Genomic DNA, 17,727 nt, shown 5'->3' on the forward strand with positions numbered 1-17,727 from the left:
CAGAGAATCAGGACTTCCCTACAATGTGAACAATTATTTGAGTGCAAGATCAATAGGCATTTCAATTTTGAATTAAAATAGCCTAGTGGGTGGGAGATTAGGGTGAGAGTGGTAAGACACAATAGTGATGTGGAGCAAAGCAGGGATAAAAAGCTCAGTTTAGAGGATGACAGCAATTATACATTTAACCTCAGGAACTCCTCCACTGGGCCAATTATATATGCAAGAGAGAACACTGTCCAGGTATAAGCATCAAGTAGTACATGAAAAATAATTGTATTCTCTTTATCTGAGAAGGATAACTTCTGCATTTCTGTCTATAAAACAGAGTGTCAAGCTTGGAGAAGGAGCTCTGAATGTCCACCATTGGCTAAAGACATCTCTAAAAGCAGGGTGATACTTGTCCATGGATAAAACCCTGAACAAAGCAATGCCTAGATCCAGTCAACTCACTGTGCCAAGTAAGAATGCAACTTGTTCATTACAGGTTTACAGGAAAAGAATCTGAGACATTCCCTATCCCAGCTCACTGACATAATTTGTAGAAATGTTTCTGTGCACCTGGACACATGCCAGCAATCAGAAAGTGAACTTCAATCTGCACCAAGAATACTTAAAAGTATATTTATAAAGGTTTTTAATATTTAGACAGTAAAACAATAATAATAATAATAATAATAAATAAGTAGTTGAAATAAAAGAATAACAAGTAGTAAGGATGATGAGAGAAAATTTCATTTAAACCAACACAAGCACACGCATTAGTAGTCAGTGACCCATGCTGTCAGTAAAACAGAAATATTTTGCACCAGCACATACTAAGTCTGGCTCAGTCCTCTAATTTGTTTTGAGGACAATTTGGTCAGAAAGCAAACACCCCTGTATTCTGTTGGTCCTACTTCACTAGAAATATGTCATAGCTTGAAAGCAAGGAGGAAGATTGGGCAAATACATCTGCTTCCCAAATGTGCTTGTCAGAGCTCTACAGAACATAAGAGAAGGAAAAATGTCTGCTTGGGATCCAACTTGCTTTCCCTTCTCTAAAACCCTGCATTTTGCTTTCCTTATCATCAGCAAACTACTCTATAACCTCAGGCATTTCTTTCTTTGTGAACTTTCTCTCCCATTTTTTGTCTTGAATTGGCTGTCTCCTGAGCATATCACTTCCACTACAACTATCTTCAATTGAAGTTATATATGTTCTTTCAGGGGGCAGTGGTGATTCGGTGGTACAATTTTTACCTGCTACGCAGGAGATCCAGTTAGATTCCTGGCCACTGCACCTCATGTGCAGCAACTACTCAGCTGTCACTGGAAGCTTGTATGTTACTATGATGCTGAGAATGTTTCAGTGGAACTTCCAGACTAAGATAGACTAGGAAGAAAGGCCTGACAATCTACTTTCAAAAATCAGTCAATGAAAATGTACAACCAATCATGTTGTTGTTGTTGTTAAGTGCCGTGGAGTTGTTTCCAACTCATAGCGACCCCATGCACAGCACAACGAAACACTGCCCAATCCTGCGCCAGCCCCACAATCCCTGCTATACTTGAGCCCATCATCGCAGCCACCGTTATCAATCCATCTCCTTGAAGGCCTCCCCCTCTTCCGTCGACCCTCCACCCTACCGAGCATGACATCCTTCTCCAGGGAATGGTCCCTTCTTACAACATGACCAAAATAGGTGAGATGAAGTCTGGCCATTCTTGCTTCCAAGGAGCATTCTGGCTGCACTTCCTCCAGGACAGATTTGTTAGTTCTTTTAGCAGTCCACAGTACTTTCAGCATTCTTCGCCAGCACCACAACTCAAAAGCATCAACTCTTCTTCGGTCTTCAGTCTTCCTTATTCATTGTCCAGCTCTCACATGCATACCAGGCGATTGGAAATATCATGGCTTGTGTCAGGCGCACCTTAGTCCTCAAGGAGATATCCTTGCTCCTCAGCACTTGAAACAGTTCCTTCGCAGTTGACTTTCCCAATGCTACACGTCGTCTAATATTCTGACTTAGCAACCGGGAGCGAGGTAAGCACGGGCAGACTTGTGCTTAGTAACTGGGAGCGAGGTAAGCACGGGCGGGCTTGTGCTTACTCACTGATCTGCACTGAACACTTTCCCTTGTTACCCTCCCGAGAGGGACCGGGTGCTTACCTCGCTCCCGGTTACTAAGCACTGACCAATCATGGGGATGGCAGAATTTCACTAAGCTGTGTATGGGATCACCATGAAGAAGAGCTTACTGTGATTCGAGGCTCACCATGACTTGGGGATCACCATGAGTCAGGGGCGATCACGGCAGCTAAAAACAATTCTCTCTACCCGTAGGCTAGGAGGGTGGGACTTGATCACTGCTTCCAGCTGATAAGCCCTCAGCCTCTAGTGAAGAACTTATTATTTCATCCCATTCAGATTTTGATTCCCATCTAATTCATCTCTACACACTCTCACTTTCCTTGTGGTGCAACTACCCGTCCTTTCATTCTTTAACTCTTTGAAGATGGAGATAATTTACTTAGAATTCGTCTCTCCAACCATCAAGCTATGTAAACTCAGTATCAGCTTGGACTTGTCATCCCACAACCAATCTTTCAGTCCTTTTTCTGCTCATCTTCAAAGATCTCTCCCTCTCCATGGCAGCTGCCCACTCTGACATTACATCATAGAATTTCTCATGGACACTGCATCTCCAAAACCAGTAATCCAAGCACCTCCTTTCTGATCACAGACCCCACCACCACTCCTGATTAATCATAATTTTCAGGCCCTTAACCCTCTTCTTTCATCCCTTTGTTCTATTTGTCCCATTCTTACTCACATTAAGCTTAAACTAAATGACTCATCATTTCAGCAGCATTCTGACAATAATCCAAACTCTTTTTGGCTCTGTCTCTTGCTAATACATGTGTATGATAAAACCATGCACTGTACAAACTCAGCTATCTGTATTTTCTATGTCTGTTGTCACACTTTTGAGGATTTCTATAAATTTCAAGATTGTTAACCTCAAAATTATCTTCAACTATGCCTTGAAATCTCACCATACTCCTCAGGTTTACTCAAGCTCTCCTTCTCCACATAAAAATTTCAAACTCTCTCTCTGCATTCAAACCTTCTTCGCTCTCACTCTCATCTTGTTACATATCCCCACTCTCTTTCTTCCTTTTTCATTTTTTTTTTAATGTTTATTGTGATTTGGGTGAAAGCTTACAGAGCAAATTCATTTTCCATATAGCAGTTGACACATATTTTGTTTCATGACATTGAGTGCAATTCCCCACCATGTAACAGCTCTTTTCCCACTTTCTCCTTGCAGTTACTTCTGCCCTATGTCCTTCCCTCCCAAGCACTCCCACCCCCTAAACTGTCTCCCTGTGAAAACACTGCCCTTCTGTTCTTCCACGATTAAGCACTCCCGGAAGTGTGTAACATTTACCTGATGTAAATGTTCTCCCCATATGCCTGTATGTTGTTTGGCTAGAAGCCACAGGAATGAGTTCAATTCCAGATTTGAAGGGTAACTAGGGGCCGTAGTAGTCTCAGGTGTCTCAAACCTGGCTTTTTTTTTTTTTTTTTTTTTAATGATTTTGAGTTTTGTTGCATATTGTTCTCTCACTCTATCCAGGATCTCCTACATCCCTCTCTTGAGTGGTTGACAGTGGTAGCCAGGCACAATCAAGTTCTTCCTGTCTCATGGTCATAGAGGCTGAGAATTGCATGGTCTACCAGTCCCTAGGGAGCTCTGGTAGCATAGTGGCTAAGACACTTGCCTGCTAACCAGACGGCTGGCGGTTCAAACCCACCAGCCACTCCTCGGAAGGAAGGTTGGGCAATCCTACTTCCGTAGTGATACTGCCTCGGAAACCCAAGGAGGGGTCGCTATGAGTCGGGTGACTCGATGGCACATAACAACAACAACCAGTCCCTTGGATTAGTTGTTTCCACGCTTCTTTGGTTTTCTTCATTCATCTTTTCTCTGGATGAGGAGTGATCCATAGTTGCCCCTAGGTGGCTGCTTGCAAGTTTTAAGACCCCAGGTGCTAGTCACCAAAAAAAGATGTGAAACAATATTTTTGTGTATTATGTTATGCCAGTTGAGCTTGATGTCCCTGAGACCATAGTCTTGAGCCCATGGGTCCATCTACTTGCTCCCTCTGGATAGCTGGCTGTAGCCAAGAAGCCACCACAACCTTGCCCCTTGTCAGCTCTATTATATACCCGGACATTCTTACAGCACATACAAATACACATGTAGAAAAATTGTCTGTCAACCCTATACTTGGTATGAGCACACTCCCCCTACCTGGAAATACCCAATTATTCAGACTGTCCACCCATCTATCCACCTGTAGATCAATGTTTGCCATCACTGACAATGCAGTACTGTACTTACAAAAGGGTTAGTCTTTGCTGTCTTTCTCTTCCTCAGTGCCACAGTGTTGATCATTTACTTTTGGTACATTATCCTTCCCTTCACTCAAATCAATACTTGTCTCTACCTATTCAGCAGTGTTCTCGCCCTTCCCCTCCTCCCTGGTAACCAACAAAGAAACCTTTCCTTGACTTTTTACAATACTGAACTAATACAATATTTGTCCTTCTGTGATTGAGTTATTTCACTCAGCATAATGTCCTCCAAGATCCCCTACATTATGTGGGGTTTCACAGATTATAGATTATTTTTTAGTGCTTCACAGTATTCCATTGTGTATATGTACCATAGTTAGTTTATCCATTCTCCTGTTTATGGGCTTAGGTTGTTTCCATCTCTATGCTATTGTGAATAGTACTATGATGAATATGGGTATGTGTATATCTGTTATTGTCTTGATTATTACTTCTTTAGGATATATATGTAGTCATGGGAGTGCTGGATCAAATGTATCTCTAATTCCAACTTTTTAAGGAATCGTCATACTGATTTCCACAGTGGTTGTTATCATTTTAAAGTTCCACCAGCAGTGTATGAGATTCCCAATCTCTCCACATCCTCACCAGCACTTGTTATTTTTTGTCTTGTTTAACTTTGCTATTAGTACTTGGATGAGATGGTATCTCATTGTTTCAATTTGTGTCTCTCTAGTGGCTGAAGATTTTGAACACTTCTTTATGTGTTTCTTGGCCTCCTGAATATCTCCTTCTCCTTCTTCTCCTCCTCCTTCTTCTCCTCCTTCTTCTTCTCCTCCTTCTCCTCCTCCTTCTTCTTTTAATTGTGTTTTGGGTGCAAATTTACAGAGCAAAATTTGTTTTGTAGTCAACAGTTCATGTATATTTGATTTCACACCCCAATTACCATCCCCAATCCTAATCCATTCTCCTCCCCTCCCTTCCCTGCTTCCCTGTGACCCCTCCCATCCTGCCCTTCTTAACTATGCACTCCTATCTGTCCAGCTTTCCCTCTATGTGAATGCTCTACCTCTGGTGCCCCATGGCTAGTTGCTCGACGGGATTTGTCTCCATAGAGTGGGTGGGTGCATCGCCTGGGGTTGGGTGTTCTACATATAAGTCTTTCTACTGTTGAGCTGAGAGCCAATCTTTGGGAGTGAGTCCCATCCAAGACATGAAGGGTATCCCAGGCCATAGTCTTGAGGGTCCCATCAGACTCCATCTGAGCAGTAATTCTGGTCATTAATGTGTTTTTTAATTTGGTCCCACGTTTTTCCTCCCACTCTATCTAGGATCTCCCATTTTGATCCCTTCCTGTGTGGTTGGCATTGGTAGCTGGGGACCATCTACTCCTTCTGGTCTTGAGGTCCATCATATCCTTGGACTACTTGTTTCCAAATACCCTTGATTTTCTTCACTCTTCTTTACTTGAGATGACAGGAGACCACTAGCTGCATCTTAGAAGGCTGCTTGAAAGCTTTTAAGACCCAGTTGTTACTCACCAAAGTGTTGTGGAATAAGATTTTTATGTACTATGTTGCACCAATTGAGCTTGGTGTCCACCGGTACTATGGTCCTGAGTCCGCAGGCCCAGTTGTTCTCTCCCCCAAGGTATTTGTTGTCTCTCAGTGATTACTCTATCTTCTGTTGCTTCTGTAATTACTGTGGTTATTTTATGTCACTAGCATCTGTGCAAGGTTATCTTCAGCTAAATCTTTCACTGGTCTAGGTGCATTCCTGCTCACTGACCTCCATTATGATCTTCTCAGTTGTCTATGCATTTATCTGTAACCTGCTGTTTGGTGTTAGTGACAATGCAGTATTGTGAATACACCAGTATTTGCCTTTGTTGTCTATATCTTATGTGCTTGTTTTGGTGTCCTTCCTTTCCCCAATGTTATTATGCTGGTCATGGACACTTTTTATACCATCCCTCCCCTTACCCAAATCAACATGTAGTCTCTAACTAGTCCAAAATTTTCCCTCCCTTTTCCTCCCATCTCCAGTAACTTACAAAATGAGTTCCCTTCCCAAAGCAAACCCTTCCTTGGCTTTTTACAGTAATAGGCTCATACAATATTTGTCCTTCTGCAACTGACTTATTTCACACAGCATAATGTCCTCCAAGCTTATCTACATTGTGGGATGATTCACGTATCCTTTATTGTTCTTTAATGTAGCAGAGCATTCCATTGTGTGAATGTACCATACTTTGGTTATCCATTCATCTGTTGATGTGCATTGAGGTTGTTTCCATCTCTTTGCTATAATGAATTGTGTGTGCTGTGATGAACATGGGTTTTCATATGTATGTTCATGTCCTGTCTCTCACATCTTTAGGATATATTCCTACTAATGGAATTACTGGATCAAATGGTATTTCTATTTTTAATTTTTTAAGGAAACTCCATACCATTTTCCACAATGGCTGTACCATTTTGCAGTCCCACCAGCAGTATATGAGAGTTCCAATCTCTCCACAACCTTGTCAACATTTGTTATTTTCTGTCTTGTTGAACTTCACTATTAATGCTGGGGTGAGATGATATCTCATTGTTGTTTTGCTTTGCATCTCTCTAATGGCTAATGATCGTGAACATTTCCTCATGTATTTATTGGCCACCAGTATATCTTCTTTAGTGAAATGTCTGTGCATGTCCCTTGCCCATTTTTGAATTGAGGTTTTTTTTTTTTTTTTTTTGCCTTTTTGGCATTGAGGTGTTAAAGTTTCCTACATATTTTGGAGGATTCCTTTGTCAGATATGCCATAGCCAAATATTTTCTTCCAATCTGTAGATTCTCTTTTTACTTTTTTAGAGAAGTCTTTGGATGCTCATAAAAATTTAATTTTTAAAAGGCCCCACTCATCTAGCTTCTCTTCCACTGCCTGTGCATTTTGGGTTATGCTTGATACTCTATTTAAATCATAAATCAGAGCCCCTAGACTTGCCCCTATTTTACCTTTAGTTTGGGGTTTTACATTTAAATCTTTGATCCACCTTGAGTTTGTTTTGTGTGTGGGGTGAGGTATGGGTATTGTTTCATTTTTCTGCAGGTGGATATCTAATTTTGCTAGCACTATTTCTTAAACAGGCTATCTCTCCCCTATTTAATGGATTTTGATTTCTGGGTATTTGACTTTATTCCATTGGTCTATGTGTCTACCAATACTGCACTGTTTAAACTGCTGTAGCTGAATAGTAAGTTTTGAGAGCCAGGAGTATGAGACCTCCCCACTTAGTTTTTCTTCTTCACCAGTAGTTTTGCCTATCTGAGGTCTCTTTCCTTTCCTTATGAAGTTAATAATTGGTTTTTCAATATCTTAAAAAATTTTGATGGCATCTGGATCGAGATTGGGTTGAAAGTGAAGATTGCTTTGGGTAATATTGACATTTTCACAATGTTCAGTCTCCCTATCCTTGAACAAGACAAGTTCTTCCATTTATGTAGATATCTTGTAGTTTCTTGTAGTAGTGTTTTATAGTTTTCGGTGTATAGTTCTTTTGTGTCTCTTGTGAGGTTTGTTGTTGTTGCTAGGTGCCAATGATGAGTCTCTAACTCATAGCAACACTATGTACAGTGGAATGAAACATTGCTGGGTCCTATGTCAGCCTCACAATCTTTGTTATACCTGAGCCCATTGTTGCAGCCACTGTGTCAATCCATCTCATTGAGGGCCTTCTCTTTTTTTGTTTACTCTTCACTTTACCAGGCATGATATCCTTCTCCTGGGAATGGTCCCTTCTGACAACAAGAACAAAGTAGGTGAGATGAAGTCTGGCCATTCTCGCTTTCAAGGAGCATTTGGCTGCACTTCTTCCAGGACACATTTGTTAGTTCTTTTACCAGTCCATGGTACTTTCAGTATTCTTCTCCAATACCACAACTCAAAAGCAACAACTCTTCTTCAGTCTTCCTTATTCGTTGTCCAGCTCTTACATGCATATGTACGATTGAAAATACCATGGCTTGGGTTAACTGCATCTTATCTGTCAAGGAGATAACCTTGCTCTTCAGCACTTGAAAGAGGGGTTTTGCAGCAGATTTACCCAATGTTGTATGTCATCTGATATCTTGACTGCTGTTTGCATCGGAGTTGATTGTAGAACCAAGTAATATGAAGTCTTTGACAAGTTCAAACTTTTCTCCATTTATCATGATGCTGCTTATTGGTCCAGTTGTGAGGATTTTTGTTTTCTTTATATTGAGGTATAATCCATACTGCAGACTGTAGTCTTCAATCTTCATCAGTAAGTGCTTCGAGTTATCCTCACTCTAAGCAAGCAAAGTTGTGTCATCTGCATATCGCAGGTTGATAATGAGTCTTCCTTCAATCCTGATACCATGTTCTTCTTCATATAAACCAGCTTCTTGGATTATTTGCTCAGCATACAGATTGAATAAGTATGGTGAAAAGATACAACCTCGACACACTTCTTTCTTGATTTTAAACCATGTAGTGACCCTTTGTTCTGTTTGAATGGTAGCCTCCTGGTCTCTGTACAGGTTCCTCATAGGTACAATTAAGTGTTCTGGAATTACCATTTTTCTCAATGCTATCCATAATTTGATATGATCCACATAATTGAATGCTTTTGCATAGTCAATAAAACATAAGTAAACATCTTTCCGGTATTCTTTGCTTTCAGCCAAGATCCATCTGATATCAGCAAGAATATCTCTCATTCCATGTACTCTTCTGAATCCAGCTTGCATTTTTGGAAGGTCTCTGTCAATATACTGCTGTAACCATTTTTGAATTATATTCTGGTAATATTTTACTTGTGTTTGATATTAATGATAGTGTTAGATAATTTCCACATTCTGTGAGATCGCCTCTCTTTGGAATAGGTACAAATATGGATCTCTTCCAGTCAGTTGATCAGGTAGCTGTTCTCCAAATCTCATGGCATAGCAAGTGAGTTCCTCCAGAGGGACATCCATTTGTTGAAACATCTCAATGGATATTCCATCAATTCCTGGAGCCTTGTTTTTCAGTTTCTTCAGTGCACCTTCGATTTCTTCCTTCAGTACCATTGATACTTGATCATATGCCACCTCCTGAAATGGATGAACATCAACCAATTATTTTTAGTACAGTGACTGTTTGTATTCCTTCCATCTTCTTTTGATATTTCCTGCATCATTCAATATATTGCCCATAGAATCTTTCAGTATTGAAACACGAGGCTTAAATTTTTTCTTTAGTTCTTTCAGCTTGAGAATTGCTGAGTGTGTTCTTCTCTTTTGGCTTTCTAACTCTATGTCTTTGCACATTTCATTATAATAATTGACTTTGTCTTCTCAAGCTGCTGTTTGAAATCCTCTGTTCAGCTCTTTTATCTTGTCATTTCTTCCATTTGCTTTAGCTGTTCTCCATTCAAGGCCAAGTTTCAGAGTCTCTTCTGACATCCATTTTGGTCTTTTCTTCCGTTCCTGTCTTTTTAATGACCTTTAGCTTTCTTCATGGGGGATGTTCTTGATGTCACCCCACAATACTTCTGGTTTTCGGTTGTTGGTGTTCAATGCATCAAATCTATTCTTTAGATGGTCTCTAAATTCAAGATGGATATATTCAAGGTCATAACTCAGCTCTCATGGGCTTCTTTTAATTGTCTTCAACTTCAACTTGAACTTGCATATGCACAGTAATGATCTATTCCACAGTCAGCTCCTGGGCTTGTTTTGGCTGAAGATATTGAACTTCTCCATTGCCTCTTACTACAGATGTAGTCAATCTGATTCCTGTATTCTTCATCTGGTGAAGTCCATGTGTATAGCTGCCACTTGTGTTGTTCAAAAGGTTATTTGTGCTTCGTACAATCCATGCTCCAGTTATTAATAGATATTTGCAGCTATTTCTTCTCATTTTGAGTCATGCCACATCAGCAAATGAAGGTCCTGAAAAGCTGTGCTTTATCCATATCATTAAGAACGGCTCTATTCTGATGAGGCAGTCTTTTGACAGTCATATTTTGAGTGCCTTCTGACCTGAGGGGGTTGTATCCAACAATGTTTCAGGGCTATTGATAAGGTTGTCCAGTAATATATCAGACAGTTTTCCCCTGCTATTCATAAGGTTTTCACTAGTCAATTCTTTGAGAAGTTGATGGCTTATTCTTTCTTCCAAGTCTGGGAGCTCTGGTGAAAGTCATCCTCAATGGGCAACCCTGTTAGCATTTGAAACAGTGGTGGCACAACCTGCAGCCTCACAGCAAAATGTAAACCACGACAGTATGACAAACTGACAGGCATGTTCGTCTCTCTTAGTTGTTCCAAACTGCTCTGCTCACTTCCTGGCCCCAGCAGGAAGTGGGTGCTGACAGACAGCCAGAACAGGGAGGGGGAAGGCCAGAAAGTGAGTGGTGACATTTATTCCTTGATATTTTATCTTTTTTGATAGCTATTGTAAATGATATTGTTTTCCTTATTTCCTTTTTAGAGGGTTCTTTGTTGTTGTAGAGGAATCCAATTGATTTTTGTATGTTGACCTTATGTCCTTTCATTCACTTTGCTGAACCTCTCTATTACTTCCAGTAATTGTTTTGCTGAATCTCTTGGGTTTTCTATGTATAGGATCATGTCATGAGACATGAGAATAGAGATAGCTTTACTTCCTCTTTGCCAATTTGGATGCCTTTTATTTCTCTTTCTTGCCTTATTGCCCTGGCTAGGACTTCCAATACAATGTTAAATAGAAGTTTTAATAGAGGGCATCCTTGTCTAGTTTCCTTTTGTAAGGGGAATGTTTTGAATCTTTCTCTGTTAACAATAATGTTGGCTGTTGGGTTTGCATATATGCCCTTTATTATGTTGAGGAATATTCCTTCTATCCCTATTTTGCTGAGAGTTCTGAACAGGAACAAGTGTTAGGTTTTATCAAATGCATTTTATGTGTCGATTGATATGATCTTATGGTTCTTTTGTTTTGTTTAAGTGGTTTATGTTTTTTTTGTTTATGTGTTTATTGACTGTTTTTCTGATGTTGAACAATCCTTGCATACTTGGTATAAATCCCACTTGGTCATGATGTATTATTTTTTGAAATGCTGTTGGATTCTGTTGGCTAGGATATTGTTGAATATATTTGCATCTATAATGATGTGCGATATTTGTCTGTAGTTTCCCTTTATAGTGGTGTCTTTTGCTGGTTTTGGTATCAATGTTTTCCATGTACATGCTTGCTTCATAAAATGAATTTGGGAATATTCCATCTTTTTCTATGTTCTGGAATAGTTTGAGTAGTATAAGTGCTAACTCTTCTGTAAATGTTTGGAAAAATTCTCCAGTGAAGCCATCTGAGCCAGAACTTTTTCTTGTAGGAAGTTTATTTATTTATTTATTTATTTATTAGGACCTGCTCAATTTCTTCTATTGTTATAGGTCTGTTCAAGTATTCCATCTATGACTGGGATAGTTTAGGTAAGTCTTGTGTTTCTAGAAACTTGTCCATCTCTTCTAGATTCTTAAATCTTTTGAAGTACTGTTCTTCATAATATTCTATTTCTTTTTTATTTCATTTGGTTCTGTTTTGATGTCACCCTTTTCATTTATTATTCACATTATTTGCATCTTTTCTTTCTTTTCTTTTGTTAGACTTGCCAGTGGTTTGTCGATTTTTTTAATCTTTCTGAAGAATCAGCATCTTGTTGTTGTTGTTGTTGTTTTCTGTTTCATTTATTTATGCTCTAATTTTTATTATTTCCTTACATCTGGATACTGTAGGTTTCTTTTATTGCTCTTTTTCTCATTGTTGGAGTTGTTCAGTTAGAGTGTTGATTTTGCTTCTTTCCTCTTTTTTGATGTGTGCATTTATTGCTATAAATTGGCCTCTGAATACAGCTTTCACTGTGTCCCATAGGTTTTGGTGAGATACATCTTCATTCTCATTTGTTTCTAGGAATTTTTTATTTCACTTTATTTCTTCTGTTACTCAATAGTTTTTGAGCAGTATATTTTTCAGTTTCCACATATTTGATTTTTTCCCTTTTATTTCTAATTTTATAGCATTGTGATCCAAGAAGATGCTTTGTAGTATTTCAATGTTTTTGAATTTATTGAGACTTGTTTTGTGTCTTAACATATGGTCTATTCTGGAGAATGATCTATGTGCACTGGAGAAGAATGTGTATTGTGTTTTTGTTGGGTGGAGTGCTCTGTATATGTCTATGAGGTTGGGTTGGTTGATTGTGTTGTTGAGTATCTTTGTGTTGTTAAGTATCTTGTGTTGTTCTGTATATTTGTTGAGTTTTTTTCTAGTTGTTCTGTCGCTCTTTGGAAGTGATGTGTGCAAAAACGGCAAGGAGGTCACATCTTCTGACCTCCTCTAACCCCACAAGAGGAAGGCAGAATCAACATCAGCAGCCCAAGGCCTATTCCTGTAAGACCAGACATGCTGCTTGCCTCCAGCCCTTTCACTAACCGTTCCTCCCAAAGCACCCACCACCTCTCTCCTGGGCTCAATAATTCGCTGCAGTGGCCACACAGAACTCACAGATTATGAGGTTTATTAGTGAAGCACCTGGCTATAATTCAAGTTCAGAAAAAACACTCAGTCTCTCTCCCAGCCCACAGTCTCTCTCCTAACAGTCTCTCACAGTCTCTCTCCCAACAGTGCATGTCCCTCAGTGTCTCATTCATCAATGCGTGTCTTTTGCACCTCTTTCCTAGCAGCGCGAGTCTCTTTCAGGAGTGCATGTCTCTTTTGGCAGCACATCTTCCTCAACCGGCAGTCAGAGAGAGAAATTTTCTGCCTCTAGGAGGCCTCCTTTTGAGCCTGGCAGCGTGGCCAAACTAACCAATCACAACATCAGAATTCTAAGCACCTGAGAGAGAGCAGGAACCTCTCAGAACATTGCTTTTTGTTGTGCCCAACACAAGTACCCCAGGTGGGTAACTTTTACAATCAGGAGCTCCTCAGTTGCTCACAGAAAATTCCACCACAGAGCTTACAACGACTTATGGCTAGAAAAGCCACACTAAGTAATTTACTACACCGCAGTGTGTTAAAGTCTCCTAATATTGTAGACTTGTCTATTTTTAATATTTATTATTTGCTTATGTATTTCTTAGCAAATAATTAGGTGTATGGGAGCTCTGGTGGCATAGTGCCTAAGGTATTTGACTGTTAACTAGAAGGCTGGTGGTTCAAACCCACCAGCCACTCCTCAGAAAGAAGGTTGGGCAATCTACTTCCATAGTGAGATCACCTCGGAAACCCAAGGAAAGGTCGCTATGAATTGGATCTGACTCGATTGCAGTGAGTTTATTGATGTATTTATTTTTAATTAGGTGTATAAATATTTATTATGGTAGTGTCTTCTTGGTCAATTGACACTTTTACCATCATATAATGTCCTTCTTTGTCCCTTAGGTTGTTTTTCACCTTGAAGTCTCTTTTATCAGAAATTAATATTGCTATAGCTGCTCTTTTTTGTTTACCATTAGCTTGGTATATATTTTTCCCATCTCTTAATTTTTAATTTGTTTTTTATTTTTGTGTCTAAAGGAGGTTATTTGCAAGCAACATATCAATGGGTCTTCTTTTCTTATCCAATTTGCCACTCTCTTTCTCCTGACTGGTGCATTTAGTCAATTCACATTGAATGTAATTACTGATAGGTATTGCCTTCTTGTCTGCATGGTTTCTGCTGTATAATCAGGACTTAGTCTTATTGCTTGTCCATTGTAGGTGACACTTTGTTTTCCCAAGCTGCACTCAAGAGTCTTTCCTTGTCTTTTGTTTTGAAGAGTTTGATTATGATATATTTTGGTGACTTTCCCTTGGGATTGATCCTGTATGAGGCTCGTTGAGCTTCTTGGACAGATATCTTTTCTTTCTTCATGATATGGGGGATATTTTCTGTTAGCTAGTCTTCCACAATTTTCTCAGGGTGTTTTTTGTTTGTTTGTTTGTTTTGTTTTTTTGCCTCCTCTTGTTTTGGAATTCCAATGAAGCATAGGTTGCTTCTTTTCATGCCATCCCATAAAACACTTAGATTCTCTTCATTTCTCTTAAATTTTTGTTCTGATTTTTCGTCGTACAGGCTGGCATCAAGAGATCTATCTTATAGTTAGGAAATGTGTTCTTCAGCCAGTTCTAGTCTACTCTTTTGTTCTCCCAGTGTGTTGCTAACTCTGTAATTTTAGTGTCATCTTCTGGATTTCTAACTGCTGTTTTTGTATGTGTTTTAATTGTGTATTTATCTTGTTATTTTGTTCTTCAATAGTTTTTTTCTGAATTCTTCTAAGGAACTGTCTGTGTTCTCCTTGACTCTGTGGTTTCCTTGAGCTCTTGTAGAATTCTATATACATATCTTCTGAATTCCGTCTCAGATAATTCTATTGCCTGTTCTTCCATGATAGAGAATTCTTTACCCTGTGTTTTTATTTCTATTGTCTTGTCCTACTTTTTTTGTTTGATTGAAGTTCTCTGATGTTTTGTAGACATTTTGAAGTTGTTGTCTTTAACTGTTAGTTATATATTGATTTGTTTCACCCTGATTTTATGTTTAAGTATATTTACAAATATGGAGCAGGTGTACTATTTTTTGGCTATTAATTCAAATGTATGGGGTTGCTCTCCAGTCTCCTTTGTTTTGGTGAAATCATCATTGGGAATATGGATATAAGTCTCTGTTTGTTATTAAGGGGATTTGTATTTCGGTTAGCAAGTGTTGTGATTAGTTAATGTGCTCCTTCTATTTAATGAGGCAGGGGAGAAGACAAAAAAGAGAGAGGAAAGAAAAAAAAAAAAGTGCTAGTAGTGAGTCCCTGTTTTCCTCATTTGCATAGGCACTGCTGGCTCTGAGAGTTTCGATTGAGTCTGTTTAGGACAGCTACTAGTGATGATGTTTTATCATCAACCACAAGCCTGTGGTTCAAAATTGACAGAGATCACAATGGTTAGGAGGCCACTGGTTTCCACTTGGGTCTGGAAGTCACAAAAACCCCACTTCTTGGTCCACTCTCTGCTAAAAGTGGTTGTGGAAGAGTTGAAATCCAACCCACCATGGTGAGTTTGCACCAAGTCCTGCTTACTCACAGCAAGTTTCCTACTTTCCCTCTCTCCTTTCTGAACTCTGCAGCAGTTGGAGCTAAGTGGGATTTTGTTCTGTTTCTCAGTAAGGTTATCTACTCACTCAGCTCAGTTCTCAAGGTTACTATCAGCAATTCCTAGTGTGGGTATTCTGAGTCCTTTCAAAGCCTAGTGCTCCAGGGTTGTCTTCTGTATCTGTCAATTGGTTTCTCTTATCTTTGTTGAAGAATGTCTGTGTAGCTTGTCTGTCTTCCTCCATCTTCTCCCCACTCCTTTTGTTGACCATTCCATCATCCCCCTGTCTGCCAAGCCTTTACCATCATTCCCAAGCAGATGCAGATATTTCTGTGGACACTCGTTGTGTTGCTTAATATCCAAGAAGGAGAAGGAATTATAAATGGGATCCTGTTCCTGCAAAGGCAAAAGTAATTAGTGGTGGTAGTGGTGATTTGTAGGTGTGGAGGGGGATATTGAGGAGGATTGAGATTGACTTTAGATAGAGGGAAGACAATTCTCCCTGGATAATGAAGGGATGGTGATAGCATAAGTAGGGTGTATACAATGATGTGTGCTGGACACTAAGCAAATGAAGGATTTACTGCTCAATGACTTTTTTTTAAATAAAATGGGATGAGTTGAGACTGAAAACCATTTGGATTTATGTTGAGGTTACCAATAAATGTCATCCTCATTTCCCACCATTAGTTCTGAGATACCTTAGAAATAAATCAGAGTAATCAACATTTGATAGCCTAAATATCACATTTATTAGTTACAGAGCTGACTTTGAGAATATTATTTATATTTGTAATTGTGTAGGCTCACTAATACTCACCATAATAATTAAATAGAATTAAATTACCCTAGATAATATGTAAAAATCACACATGTTCAAAATCTAAAAACATATTTCCTCTTATTGCTGAGTTCCCAGGGAGAAATTAAATTTTTGTGACTTCCAATCCAAAGACCAAAGGACCTCATGATCAAAACCATATTCTTTTATCCTTGAAACTTAAACTCCAAAGAAATTAAATTTCTTTCTGGTTTCTTATTCTGCTCATTGTCAGTGCTATGGGTTCCAGATGCCTGCTGATGTTTCTGTAGCCTATGCTGCCTTTCATAGGAGTTGGTGTGGAACTTTCAAGATTTTCTCCATTGCTAAGTAATTGATTTGGCTCTCTTTTTAAAGGGGCCAAGAGATTCTAGGACACAGACTATCAAAGACAAAATTCATTCAAGATTGATCAAGATTATAGGAAAGATTATCAAGGGCCTAGCCTCAAACTTTAATAGACCAATCAATTACCAGCCCTAAAAAAATCATTCTGCTGTGCATGGGGTCTCTGTGAGTCAGAAACAACTCGATGACACCTAACAACAACAACAACAGAAAAATACTGGGAAAAACTATGTTCCAGAAACATGCATTTAATCTTGTCAGAAAAATGTAACTAAGACTTAGTACTACCTGAAGAAGAGTGCAGCACAGATAAAGCTGAGTTCTCATTTTGTCAGAAAACCAGTCAATAGATGAAATCCATCCAGAACACACAACTTATGAACTTAGATTCCATTGAGAAAAATATCACAGTGAACAGCTAATTTTGGCACAGTGAATTTATTTTACCTGGGGTAAATTTTCAGCCAAGTAAACATGGTAGCCAGATTCTAAGATAGCCCACTAATGATTCCTGCTTTCTAGTGTTTGTGTCCTTGTATGACTCCCTCTCATAGTTTATCAGAGATGAACTATGAGACCAATAGAATATAGCAGAAGTAATGATGTGTGAAAGTGATGGTGTGCTGACTTCTGAGGACAGTTCATAAACATCATCAGAACTTCTGCCTTGGCTTCTTGGATCAGTTACTCTAGAGGAAACCAGATACTATGTAATGAAGACCCATGGATAGACTCACTTAGAGAGGAACCAATTGGTCAATGCTAATTTGCCAGCCATATTCGTGGGCCAAGTTGGAAGTGGATCACCCAGCCCCACTCAAGCCTTCAGATGAATACAATGTTGGTCCATGAATGACCTCATGTGAAACTTCAAATCCTAACAACATCATTCCCAAATTCCCAGTATATAGAAACCTGTGAGATAATATTGTCTGTCACTTTAAACCTTGTAGTGAGTTGAATCAGACTCTTCTTCTTTTCTTGCATACATTGACCAATCTGGATCCAACTTGAGAACATATGCTAGGAGAGGAGGAGTTACTTGAACCTGTGGACAAGCTAAATTAAAGCTGGGTGAACTCTTTCATGATTCCTGGCTTTACTTTTTTTTTTTTTTTTTTT

This window comes from Orycteropus afer, unplaced genomic scaffold (assembly GCF_000298275.1).
Source record: "Orycteropus afer afer isolate SDZICR_OR568_19922 unplaced genomic scaffold, OryAfe1.0 scaffold00156, whole genome shotgun sequence".
NCBI classification, from domain to species: Eukaryota; Metazoa; Chordata; class Mammalia; order Tubulidentata; family Orycteropodidae; genus Orycteropus; species Orycteropus afer.